This window comes from Podarcis raffonei, chromosome 13 (genome assembly GCF_027172205.1).
Source record: "Podarcis raffonei isolate rPodRaf1 chromosome 13, rPodRaf1.pri, whole genome shotgun sequence".
NCBI classification, from domain to species: Eukaryota; Metazoa; Chordata; class Lepidosauria; order Squamata; family Lacertidae; genus Podarcis; species Podarcis raffonei.
In genome coordinates, this window is record NC_070614.1 from 27427956 (window position 1) to 27438204 (window position 10249).

A 10249-nucleotide genomic window follows, 5' to 3' on the forward strand; every position below is an offset into this window, starting at 1 on the left:
CCACACTTTTAACATTGGGGGGCGGGGGCGGGGGAAGGTGCCAATACTACATACCCCTGAGTACCCTCGGGGGGGGGGGGAGCACTGGCGCAACTGAGCAGTAGGCAGAGCCAGAGCCAACTCATTTTAGTTTTGTTCCCCTGCTGAGTTCTGCAAGGGCTAAGGAGGATGGTGCTGGCAGGCAAGGAAGGCCACCCTCTGGGCTTCTTGTGAGTAAGAAGGCAGGCAGGCAGGTGGGGGCTGGCCAAGGGCAGATCAAAGTTGGTTGGGCAGTGCCACATTTGTCATAAAAATAGTGGGGCCATCTCAGTGGCTCATCTTGTCCAGCAACCTGTGTAGCAGCAGCCTGAGGGAAGCACACAAACAGGACCTGAGCATACTCAGGGATGTGTAATGGCTCCTAACTTGGGACACAAAAATGGGGCAGAGGGAATGGAATGGTATCCTAGAAGAGGGCATGGCTGGCTGGCTGGAACACTGAAGAGGAACACTCCACAGTGCAATAGGACCTGAGCATACTCAGGGACATGTAATGGCTACCAACTTGGGATACACAAGTGGGGAAGACAGGAGGGAATGGTATCCTGGAAGAGGGCATGGCTGGCTGGCTGGCTGGAACACTGAAGAGGAACACAGTGCAACCTTTTGTTGTTGGTCCCACTTGTACTCGGATAATAACCATCCCACTCCATGCACAAGCTCCCCCCTTCCTTAGCAACCTCCGAAGCCAAACTGTCTCTTACAAACAGTAACCAAAGTTAGGGCAGACCTTGGCGACCGACCCCAAAGATAGCCTGATATGTACAGGCTCGGGCTACCCTTTGCAGCCCAGCCTTCACATGTCTCTGCCCGTGAGGAGCCCAAGGTCACTAGGATGACGGGCATAACGGGGCAGGCCTGGTGATCTGGCCCCTTGGGGATGTGGGCGAGACCCTGCGGTGGGAGGAGAAAGGGATGGGACAGCTAATCCAAGCCTTTGGGCCAGGTTCGTGATGCCAGAGCAGGGCCAGGGCATTTGGCAATGGTACAAAGTATGGAGTGGGCCGGGAGGGACTTATATAACCCAGAACCAACAAGGCTGCCAAATCCTTCTAGCAATTCTACTGGGAAGACAGTGTGATTCGGCAGGCTCAGAGCCAGGATTCCTGAATACTATTTATATATATGGGGGAGGGGGCACTGCTGAAGGGTTAGAGCAAAAGAGATGCTGTCAGCTAGGACACTCTGGGGTCAGGACCCACTGCTGTGCCACGGTCTGGTCTAAGGGTTAGGCGTCTGAAAGGGCTGAAGACCACCGACTTCCTACAGCTGCAAAAAAGGAACAGACAGCAGAAAGTAGCGTTTTCTTTTCCAGTTTTCCCAGTCTTAAATCCCATTTTCCACATCCGTTGGCAATGTTTTAAAAAGACCTCGTGAAAATTCATTAGCATTTTAATGAGAATTTCCCCTGGTGTGCACAGCTTTGCATGCAAATTTGCCTAACATACACAGTATTGTCAAGCAATTCCCCTTCGTGCAACGCAGTTTGTATGTTCTTTTCACTATCATATGCATTTATATGCACACTTTATCCCAGCTTGTGTGTGTGTTTTTGGTACATGTTTCTTAGCTGGAGAGCTGCACTGCAAAATTCAGAGAAGTGTGAATTTCAAAAGATGGCTGGGTTTTGGTTTGTGTGTTACATACCATCCAACATTCCTCCGATGAAAGTAGGGATGTCCTGTATTATAATAATAATAATAATAATAATAATAATAATAATAATAATAATACTCCACCCCAGCCACTCTGGACAGCTTCCAACATATATAAAAACAGAATAAAACATTAAATATTAAAAAAACCTTTTGTATACAGGGCTGCCTTCAGATGTCTCCTGAAGGTTGTATAGTCACTTATCTCCTTGGCTTGGGGGTTGCATAAGTCCTTACCCTCCAGTATTTATCTGGTGAAAATAGGGACATCCTAAGGAAAAGCGGTGCATTCCAGGATCAAATCAGAAACTGGAACAGCTTCTGTAAATCCGGGACTATGCCTGGAAAAAAGGGACACATGGAGGGTCTGGTATTGTTTTGAAAAATGCAGACTGGGAATCTTGCCTTTGAAAGAGGACCTGCATATGAGAGCACACACCTGTGGTCTGAAATGGAGCAGTTGAGGCAGTTTGTTTATCCCCCCCCAATAAACAAATAACCTTTTCATACATACAGGCCATCATGATAGACATTTTGGTCACTAATCAATAATACACCTTATCAGGGTTTGCCCCCCTCCTCCACCACCAACCACCCCATTAACTTTATGGATGTTGACCTCTAATAACTGGAGCAGAGCCTTCCCTTCTCCCAAGCACACATTCTTATCAGCTTCCCCTGATTTAAAAGCATTCTTGTACTTCTGTATTTGGAAAGATGCTCCCTTCTCTCTCTCTCTCACTTTGGTCTTTAAATGGGATTGAGCTTTAAAAATAGAATAAGGGCTTGGCAGGGGACTATCAGTGTGTCCTTTTCTGGACGGAGAAGCAAACTGTATTTTGTTTATTTGGGTGGCAGGTGAGGAGGGAGGGCCAGAGCGGTTGTCTCCAAAGGCCATGAAATAAACCATAAAAAGATAATCCTGGCAGATTAGCACATACACAACCAAGCGCACAACCTTCTAGGCGGTAACTGCCTGCTCTGTGTGCTGTTCCTCTCCCCCCCCCCAATTTTCTTTTTAAAGCATTCCCCTCCACATGGGACCACTTCCTAACATAACAGCACAAACCCCTCCAACGTGACCAAAGGTCAGAGCATCCAGCACGTGGAAAGTGGTGTGGATGGCAGAGGAAACAGGAGACTTCTGGTCTGGGTGAAGCAGTTCTGCAGATTCCCCTGAAACTCAGCCTGCAGGTTGCAGCCCATTTTCCCTCATCAACCCAAAGGGTTGAGAGGGGGCGAGAAAGTTACAAACTGCAGCAAAATGAACTAACATGTATCACCCTCTTGTCCAAGGATCTCATTTATTAAAAGGTAAAGGGACCTCTGACAGTTAAGTCCAGTCGCGAACGACTCTGGGGTTGTGGCGCTCATCTCGCTTTACAGGCCGAGGGAGCAGCCGTTTGTCCGCTTCACAGACAGTTTTCCCAGGACATGTGGCCAGCATGACTAAGCCGCTTCTGGCGCAACGGAATGCTGACACCAGAGCAGCACATGGAAACTCTGTTTACCTTCCCGCAGGAGCAGTACCTATTTATCTACTTGCACTTTGATGTGCTTTCAAACTGCTAGGTTGGCAGGAGCTGGGACCGAGCAACGGGAGCTCACCCCGTCGCGGGGATTCGAACCGCCGACCTTTTGATCGGCAAGCCCAAGGCTCAGTGGTTTAGACCACAGCGCCACCCGCATCCTTCTCATTTACAGTGGTACCTTGGGTTACATACGCTTCATGTTACATACGCTTCAGGTTACAGACTCTGCTAACCCAGAAATATTACTCGGGTTAAGAACTTTGCTTCAGGATGAGAACAGAAATCGTGCAGCGGCGGCGCAGTGGCAGCAGGAGGCCCCATTAGCTAAAGTGGTGCTTCAGGTTAAGAACAGTTTCAGGTTAAGAACGGACCTCCAGAACGAATTAAGTTCTTAACCTGAGGTACCACTGTATTAGGTATGGGGAATATTAACTATGAATAAGATACTCAGTTAAGATAGGGTTGCTGTATTTCAAAAAGTAAAAACCAGGACCCCCCAAAAGTTGACTTGCCTAAGATCCAGGACAAAGTGCCACCTTTTAGAGATTCCTCCCAGACTTCAATTTCACCTCTGAAACCCCAGTAATGTCCCACTAGTTAAGACAAGACCTATGGTGCAAGGCTACAGCCAACCCCACATTTAAGGATGGTTTTATAGGGGAAAAATGGCAGCCAGTGCTGCCAAACCTCATGGTTGTCTTGCACCAGTAATGTGGGGAGATAGGGTGGATAACTTTTTTTTTTAACCCTATACATTTATATTCCTGTTTTCTTCTTTTATAGAACCCAAAGTGGCACCAGCGTGTTTTTCCAGGCATGTGGTTCTCAGGCAATCACCCATCCAAGGCACAGATCTGCTTAGCTTCAGCAAGGTAGCAATCTTCTGTGCCTTCAGACCATACCATGGGAACAGCTGCAGGAGGCGTGTGTGTGTGTGTGTGTGTGTGTGTGTGTGTGACACAACTTAACTCTCCCTGCCTCCCACTGCCCATTAACTCACCTCCTCTCCCAACTTTGGGAGGGGAGAATAGTCTCAGAGGAATTTGCAAGAGGAAATTGGTGGGGTGGGATTAAACACGTTCTCCTCTAAGGGGGATTTCACACTTGCCATGCCCCAGTAAAAGCAGGATTAAGAATGGCTATAAAGGTATTGCTCTGCTCCCAGGTGCCATGCATTTGACAGCCTACTATGCCATATTTTAGACAGCCTGCTATGCTGCAGGTGATGAAGCTCATTTTGTAAAGTATGTAGAGTATGAGGACAATGTTACAGGAGAACTACAGGGATTGGGGAGGGGAGGGTATCTTTAACAACAACACACACAGCTTTTAAAACCAATGCAGGATCAGACACTACAGTGTTGATACACAGCAGGCAGCCGACTTTGGCATTGTAAGGTATTATGGGGCTCAGACAAGAACATGATCCCCCCCAAAAAATAATCTTTATTAGTTTTCCGGTTACATACTCCACATACACATAATGTGTTGCATTTTACATTTATACTTGCTCCCAAGCACTGACTTCCCTCCTTCCTTCTTCTGGTTTTTTATATCACATATAATTTTATTGCATTATTTTCACAGACAAGAACATGATTAAAGTCCTGCTGGATCAGGCCCATGGCCCTTCTAGTCCACCATCCTGTTCTCACAGTGGCCAACCAGATGCCAGTTTTTATGTTGCATTCTGGTACACTGCTTCCATTTTAAAAGTATTGAGGTTACGAAGTGCTTTTCTCTCCCATTACATATTTTCCTAAGGATGTCGTCATGCTGCAGTCTGTGTGGCCGCCAGCAGGTGCTGCTGTGAACTGCAGCGTGGTGAAAAACTGGGCTCTGCTGGGCCATTGCAACAGCATCAGAGGAAAGGAGGGAACTGGAGATAGAGGCCGGTGAGGAGGAAAACAGGTGGCCCAAGTCTGCAAGCAGAAGTTTGGCGAGATGTAAAGGATAAGGATAAGGGTGGCTTTGGCAGAGATGGGGTGGGTGGTGAGCAAAGCAAGCAGGGGCATTTTTTATTGTTGTTATTATTATTATTTACTTGTTTGATTTATATAACGTCCTTTATCAAAAGATCCTGAGGTGGTATGCAACATTAAAAACAGATTACAGAACATCAAAGATAAAAACATAGTAAAAAGCATGCTGACGAACAGCCTAATAATGAAATAATCACCATCATAACAGTCCTCTCCCCCACACTGTTACAGGCCATAGGTTATTTAATAGCCACAGGCCTGGGTAAAGAGGAATGTTTTTGCCCGGTGCTGTAAGAAATGTAAAGATGGTGCCAGGTGAGCCTTTCTGGGGAGAGCATTCCACAATCAGGACGACACCACAGAACAGGTGATATGAAATGGGTAATCTATGGTATGTATTTTTGTGTTTTTAAAATGTAAACTGCCCTGTGATCCTCAGACGAAAGGCAGTATAGAAAATATAGCAATAATAATAATGATGTTATTTATGTAGATCTGTACAGGATAGCAAAATATCAGACTTCCACTTTTAATAATAACAACAACAATAAGATAAATAAATAAAGCAGAGCAGACCTATTCTCTCTCAACAGTATTCTGGCTGACAGACCTTCTCCCATCCATGTACAGTGGTACCTCGGGTTAAGAACTTAATTCGTTCCAGAGGTCCGTTCTTAACCTGAAACTGTTCTTAACCTGAGGTACCACTTTAGCTAATGGGGCCTCCTGTTGCCACTATGCCGCTGCCGCACGATTTCTGTTCTCATCCTGAAGCAAAGTTCTTAACCCGAGGTACTATTTCTGGGTTAGCGGAGTCTGTAACCTTAAGTGTCTTTAACCTGAAGCGTCTGTAACCCGAGGTACCACTGTACTAAGCAGAGAGGTCCTTGTTTTGCTTCTGAGATCAGACAATTTGGGAGGGTTCAGGATGGTCTGGCAGTAGGGGGGCTGGCAGATCTTCATAGACAAACCAACAAACTCCAGGCCAAACAGAAACTGAGGCCGCATCTGCTTTCCCTTCCCCATCCATTTTGGGAAAAACATTGCTTGCCCACTGCAGATCCCGTACAGAGCAGCTCACGTTGAACAGACCCAGCGTGCAAGGGGGAGGGGGAGGCAGCTGTAGACTGGGTTGGGTGAAGCATCAATGTGAGGCTTACCAGCACACTTGTGGGCCAGGGGGAATATAACTTGGCTTGCTGTTCCTACAAGGCCCCTAGCCAAAAAAACAGAGGAGTAGCTATTTGTTTTCCCATAGTGAGGATCATAATATGCTGACCTTTGCTCAGGGCCAAGAAGGGAGCGAGACTGTTAAGGCTTAGGCAGTTGGGAAAAACAAACAAAACACACACACTTATTGCCCTTTTGTTATTTATACAAAGAGTTATACTTTGCTTTCCCCACTCCAAAAAAAGAGTTGCTCAAAGCGGCTTATAAAATATAAAGGGCATACAAAAAAACAACAATCCATCAGTAAAAACACAAATGCAGCAGAGAGCAAGAATACAATAAACCCAGGCTGACGAATTAAATAAATTGAGCCACAGCAGAACCAAAAGCCACTGGGAAAAGAAAGCTTTTATTTGTTGGTAGAACACAAAGAAGTCTTGGGGCAAGGAGTTCCACATGCAAAGGATCACCAGCTGTGCCTCAGAAGGCAATGGGCCAGCAGGAAAGAGAGGTTTTAGCCCTTCCCACTTGCCTTTTGTGGGGGCGGGGTCAAAGGAGAGCACGTTGCCATCTTTTCCAACTGCGCCCTACCAAATCGGACTGAGTTTCCATCTAGCTTCCTACAGGATGCTCTAAGATCTCTAAGATACTCCAACCCCTTTGTCATTTTACAGTGTGATCCTATGCAAATCTGCTCAGAAGTAAGTCCCTCTGAGGCCAATGAGACTTACTCTGAGGTGGGTATTTTGGATTGCAGATTTAGTTGAACATTACACAGTTGTGTTGTGTTCTTTTAAAAAGCATACTATTTAGCTCCATGATATGGGTATATGATATTTTAAAAGTGGCTGTACCAATGTATTCATATAAAGGTATTATGTGACTTGACTCTGGATAGCTCAGTTGGTAGAGGATGAGATTCTTAAGCTCAGAGTGGTGGGTTCGTGCCCCACGTTGGGAGAAAGATTCCGGCTTTTGCAGGGGGTTGGACTAGATGATCCTCGTGGTACCCCTTGCAACTTGACAGTTCAGTGGTTCTGTTTTCACTCTCTTCAATTCAAAACCAGGGTGCTACAGTTAACATGGGCATCTGTACACACAGGCAGGAGTATCCCTTCCAAGAGGCCTGGGATTCCTGCGAAAGGTGTAAAACCACAGAAACCTTGACAAGGAAGAACAAAATCATCACAAGGAAAGTTGTTAAATGAGCTGGAGGTTTGGGGGGGGGGGAGAGAAGAAGACTCATTAATTACCTAGCAGTTCTCAGCTGTCAGAAAGGATAGTGACAGGAAGAGATATATGTGTTTGCATGTCTCTGCCAAGAGGGACAAGTAGAGCAGTTTCCAATATTTCTTGCCAACCTGTAGGCTGGATGCTTGAAACCTGCGATCCAGACTCCAGGAAAAGGCCGCCCTGGGTCCATTGCATGCTTGGGATATTGTGGGGAAGGAGAAGAAAGGGAGAAATTTCCCCAGCCGGGCCTTTTGTTTCCCGCAAACAGAGACTCTGCTATTTAGAAACAGGAGCCAGGGGGATTAGCGGCAGGGACAGCAGCAATCCCTGTCACCAGGCTCCGGGCGGCTTGTATATCAGGGACAGGTTGTACACAGAGAGATTGGAGAGAAGAGGGTGATGAAAGGAGAACAGGTGGCCTGGAAGCACACACAAAAATGGACAGGGAAAAGGAGGAGGAGAGAAAACAACCCTTCTTGTAGAAAGGACAGAAAAAAAACATTTCATAGGCAGGCATGGCCAATGGGCAACATTTATGTATGTAGTTTGCCATGGACATCCACAGGATTATTTTTTTTGCAAGTGTGGTAGAGAAAGCAAATACTCTAGGGCTGTTGTTGTGGTTTAGTTGTGTTGGACTCTTCCTAACCCCATGGACCAGTGCACGCCAGGCACTCCTGTCATCCACTGCCTCCTGCAGTTTGGTCAAACTCACGTTAGTAGCTTCGAGAACACTGCCCAAACATCTCGTTCCCTCTCATCCCCTTCTCCTTGTGCCCTCAATCTTTCCCAGCTTCCCAGGGAGTCTTTTCTTCTCATGAGGCTGCCATATTTCAAAAAGTGAAAATCCGAACTTGTCTAAGTTAAGCTTTCATTCTTTTTCTTTTTTTCTTTTTGCAAAATCTCAATAAAATAAAATTGAAGCTTTTCAGCTATTTTTAAGGAAAATCAAAATCAACACTTCCAGAAATAAAAATAATATCCATACTTTCAACATGGGTTGCCATGATTTTCCATGATTTTTGGAAATTCCACCTGGACGCTATTTCTGACAGACAAATCCTGGATATATGAGCAAACATACATAAATGAAAGGTGGGAACACGCAAGCTTCTCTCAAAACAAAAGAGAGGGATACCTGCCCACACCTTTTGCCTTGCATCTCTGGTTCTACAACTGCTAAACATGTACAGTGGTATCTCTGGTTACGAACTTAATTTGCTCCGGAGGTCCGTTCTTAACCTGAAACCGTTCTTCTTTTTTTTTTAAAGATTTTTATTGAAGTTTTACAGAAAAGAAAAATAGAAATTCACAGAATAAAAAACCCTAGATTACAAAAAAAGAAAGAAACACAAAAAATACAGAAAGAAAGCACAACTAATTAAGAAAAATTAAATTTAAACAAAGAAGAGGTAAAACCAATCCATTTTTCCAATAACCTCAATTTCATATGCTTATGTTCTTGACCTCCTCGCACCTCCCCCCTTTTGTATTCCCATTCAGATATTTAATTCAGCAAATTCTTACCCTTTTTCAAATGTTTAAACTTTATACCATAACATATACTATATCCATATTTTCAAGCATATCAATACCTTTTTTTACATAATCTTATTAACTTTTATCACTAATTACCACTTATTGCCAATCCAAGCACAGTTTTAGCATTCATTAATTTTATAGTATTTCTGAAGATAGTCTTTGAATTTCTTCCAGTCTTCTTCCACCAACTCTTCTCCCAGGTCTCGGATTCTGCCAGTCATTTCCGCCAGTTCCATATACTCTATCAGCTCTTAACCTGAAACCGTTCTTAACCTGAGGTACCACTTTGGCTAATGGGGCCTCCCATGGCCGCCACACGATTTCTGTTCTCATCCTGAGGTAAAGCTCTTAACATGAAGTACTACTTCTGGGTTAGCGGACTCTGTAACCCGAAGTGTTTGTAACCTGAGGTACCACTGTACTCGCTTTTCAAAGTGAAAGCTGGGAACCTGGGCTTATGCTTCATCCGGGGGGGGGGGGTAACTCTCCCCCATTTTTATGCCTATGTTGTGTACATTAAACCCACTTCTAACAACCTCCTGCCCTGCCCTCCTCTCTCACACAGAGTAGGGTTGCCATACATCCAGAATTTCCCATACATAGTAGGAATACGGCAGTCGGAAATAGTTTCCGGGTGGAAATCAGTTCAATATCTGGGAAAATCCGGACGTATGGCAACCCATGTCAGAAGTCTAGATTTTAGTGATTTTCCTTAAAAATAGCTTTTTAAATTCCCTCCTTGGGGGGGGGGAGATTTTTGGGAGGAAAAAAAAAAGTTGAACAACTTTGGGCCAAACTAAAAAAAGCTCAACAGCCTCAGCCCCCAAAACACAGAGCATCAGGGTAACTCAGTTTCTGTGCCAAACACCCAAACCCATGAGCTGTACAAATCATGAAAATTAAGCTAATTGGCCTTTATTGGCATATTTTGCTGAATATATCCGGCTTCTCCTGTCTGCTAATAATTGGTGGGTGGGTTGGGATAGTTTGTACAGTGCATCAGAGTGGGAACAGCCTGCCCCCTTTTAAACCACACTAAGGCCTATAAATTATTTTTTTAAAGCAAACATGTGGACAGCAAGTCTAGACTCTCAAT

The 10249-nt window shown here is 45.0% G+C and overlaps 1 protein-coding gene across 1 annotated transcript in view; it reads right to left on the minus strand.

The window, feature by feature from the left end:
• Positions 1-10249, minus strand: part of ERBB2 (erb-b2 receptor tyrosine kinase 2) — a 128659-nt gene that overhangs the window by 102620 nt on the left and 15790 nt on the right. The window lies entirely within an intron of this gene.